Here is a 1,054-nt window from a genome sequence, read left to right as displayed (position 1 = left end):
CCGTTCCGCGCATGAGCCCAAGTGCAACGGCGGCGTTGTTGCTTTAAAATCTGGACAAAAGTCAGAGCGCGGCGTGTTGCTTTTTGAATCTGACAAGTCGAGCGCGCGTGTTGCTTTAAATTTCGGACAAAGTCCGACCGGCGGCGTGTTGCTTTAAATTTATGGACAAAGTCCGACGCGGCCGTGTTGCTTTCGAAGCTGGACAAAGCCAGATATCGCGGCGTGTTGCCTTTAAGAAGCAACAAAGCCCGATCGCGGCGTGTTGCTTTTGTAAAAACGCATACAAAGCCCGAGCGCGCGTGCTTGCTTTTAAGACTCGGACAAAGTCCGACCCGCGGCGTGTTGCTTTTCTAATTCGGACAAAGTCCGAAGGTCTGTTGTATCGCTTGTCCAGGCGACGAAGACCCGCCGAATCGGGATTCCCTGCGCCAGGAAGCTTCAGGGCGAGACGCCGAGCCCCAACTTTTTATGCAAGATGCAGTGTCGGAGAACAGCGTTTGCTCTTCGTCCTGGCTGTCGCGGGGTCAGCATTTTGCTGCCCGGGTCGCAGGGTCAGCGTCACGCTTAGCGCACAGCGACATATGCCAGGATTTGGTCGTGGCATATTCGTGGCGTCCGAGTATAGTGCTGGCAATAGGGGGTAGTGCTGAGAATGCACGTGTTTCGTCTAGTATCATAGAAATTATGAAATTCTCTTGGAGAAAGAGTCGGCAAAAGCAAAATAAAGAAAAATGACGAAAAAATTTCTCATAAAAAAAGGCCAGGGCGCGCGGTGTTATGTGAACACAAGGCGCTTGCGTCCCATTCAGCACTTGCTCACCACTGCAGGAGGTATCCACGGTGGCGAGTTCATGCTCTTTGAATGCTCAGTCGAACTCGATGACGGCCAGGGATGAGCCTCGCAGTCACCGACTGTGGATACCTCGTCCTTTCGGGACCCACAGTGGGACGCATCGGCCCCTTTTAAAACATACGTTTCCGCTTAGCCAGTCAGGAGCTCGTGCCTAGGAGCATTCAGGTTCAGAGGGGTATACCCTCTCCGAGGCCGGCAGGC

Source organism: Nylanderia fulva, unplaced genomic scaffold (assembly GCF_048542155.1).
Source record: "Nylanderia fulva isolate GAGA-0341 unplaced genomic scaffold, ASM4854215v1 Scaffold880, whole genome shotgun sequence".
Lineage (NCBI taxonomy): Eukaryota > Metazoa > Arthropoda > Insecta > Hymenoptera > Formicidae > Nylanderia > Nylanderia fulva.
This window is presented reverse-complemented; position numbering follows the sequence as displayed.